Source organism: Apodemus sylvaticus, chromosome 8 (genome assembly GCF_947179515.1).
Source record: "Apodemus sylvaticus chromosome 8, mApoSyl1.1, whole genome shotgun sequence".
NCBI classification, from domain to species: domain Eukaryota; kingdom Metazoa; phylum Chordata; class Mammalia; order Rodentia; family Muridae; genus Apodemus; species Apodemus sylvaticus.
The window spans coordinates 75,127,373-75,129,798 of NC_067479.1; positions in this window are offsets into that span (position 1 = coordinate 75,127,373).

Below are 2,426 nucleotides of genomic sequence, written 5' to 3' on the forward strand. Positions count from 1 at the left end.
CCCACTGTGGTTACTTGAACAAGATCAAGCCAGCCTAAATTCTGGCATAGATGAGGGACAGGCCCTTCAGGCCCACCAGATTGAGAGACTATTTGAACTCAATAGTTGTGGGGGAGGAGAATCCTATTTCAAGTGCATTGGCCACTGTTAGGTTAGATGGCCATACACTGTGGGGAGCAAGCACTAAGTGGACTTAGTGCCTTATCAAAAAAAAAGATGTGAAGCTGGGGGGCTGGAGGGGGCTTGAGGAGGCACATGAAGGTTGGATATGATCATATTTCATTATACACACATATGAAAATCTCAAGAATAAAGAAAATTATTTAAAAATAAGTAAATGAGCTTGAGAGTGTTCTCTCCTCGTCAGTGTCGCTAGAAGAGCCTGAGAAAGTTTCGTATCCATTCTCCTTCAAACGCTCCGTGGAATTCAGCAGCAAATCCAACTATTTCCCTTTAGGTTCCTCACTGGAAGGTGCTTTGTCACCATGCCAGTCTTGTCTTAATCTGTTTTCCATCCGTGGGATAAAGCAACTGTCACCAAAGGCAACTTGGCAAGGAAAGGGTTTATTTGGGAAGAAAGGGTTTATTTGGTTTACAAATCCTAATCACAGTCCATCAGGAAGGGCAGCCGGACTGGAGATTCAAACAGAAACTTGAGGCAGAGGGTCCGGAGAGATGGCTCAGGGATTAGGGGCGCTCCGCAACCACATGGTGGCTCACAGCCATCTGTCCTGGGGTCTGATGCCCTCTTCTAGCATGAAGGTGGACATGCACATAGAGCACTTACACATAAAATAAATAAATAAATCTTAAAACAAATCAAAAACCGAAGCAGAGCCTGGGTGTGGTGGCACACAGCTTTCACCCCAGCGCTCAGGAGGCAGAGGCTTCCTCAGATTTCTTATACAACCCAGAACCACCTGCCTGCCCGGGGTTGGCACCACCCAATCTCAGCCGAGGTCACCTCTTCCTAGGTGAGCTCTAGCTTGTGTCAGGTTGACAAAACACCTAACCAGCGCAAATATCATAGCCCATGCCCATAGATCATTATCGGTTTGTTTGTCTTTTCTATTCTTTTATGGTTTTAAAACTTTATTTCATTTTAAATCTTTTTTTTTGTTTGTTTGTTTTTTTGTTTTTTTTTGAGACAGGGTTTTTCTGTGTAGCCCTGGCTGTCCTGGAACTCACTCTGTAGACCAGGCTGGCGTCGAATTCAGAAATCCACCTACCTCTGCCTCCCAAGTGCTGGGATTAAAGGTGTGAGCCACCACCGCCCAGCCTATTTTAAATCATTTTATGTGCATATGTGTGTGTGTGCCACATATGTGCAGGTGCTTTCAGAGGCCAGAGGTGTCAGATCCCCTGAAGCTAAACTCACAGGTGGTTGTAAGTCACCTGCTGTGGGTGCTAAGAATTGAACTTGGGTCCTCTAGAAGACCAGCACTCATTTAACCACTGAGGCATGTCTCCAGCCCCCTATTCCTTCATGATTCAAACTTGGTCGGTACTATTTGTAAGAATTCACCCATCCTTTTTAGATCTCTCTCTCTCTCTCTTTTTCTCCCTCCCTCTTCCTTCCCTGCTTCTTCCTCCCTTCCTTCCTCCCTCCCTCCCTCTCTCCCTCCCTCCCTCCCTCCCTCCCTCCCTCCCTCCCTCCCTCCCTTCTTTCCTTCCTTCCTTCCTTCCTTCCTTCCTTCCTTCCTTCCTTCCTTCCTTCCTTCCTTCCTTCCTTCCTTCCTTCCTTCCTTCCTTTTGTGAGACAGGGTCTCATGTATCCCAGGCTGGCTTTAGATTCTCTGTGTAGCCACAGATGGCCTCAAACACTGTTTCTGCCTTTACTGCTCAAGTGCCGGACTTATCGGCATGTGCTACTTCTGTCTCCCAAGTTTCTTATATAATTGCTCACAACAGCCTCAAGACTCTGCATTTCTGCAGTAACACAGTCTTTCCTATGATGAAGTGTGAGCTTTCTGTTCCTGATTTCTTTAGGGCTCTTAAGAAGAGATGTTTGAATTCTTTTTAAAAGGAAGATGTATATATTTTTTAATTTATGTGTCTCTGTGTCTTTTATTTTTATCATGTGTGTACATAGGTATTGATGAAGACTGGAGAAAGGTGTCAGATCCCCTGAAGGCAGAGGTACAGGTGGTTGTCAGGCACCTGATGTGGGTTCTGGGAACTGAACTGGGTCCTCTGGAAGACCAATATATGCCCCTTAACACTGAGTCATCTTTCTCGCTAGAGATGTTGAGTTTTCTTTTCTGCATGCTCCAGCCCCACTCGCTCACTCTGGCCCTGTTCTTTCTGGCCCATTTATTTATTATATATAAGTACACTGTAGCTGTCTTCAAACACCCCAGAAGAGGGCATCAGATCTCATTACAGATGGTTGTGAGCCACCATGTGGTTGCTGGGATTTGAACTCT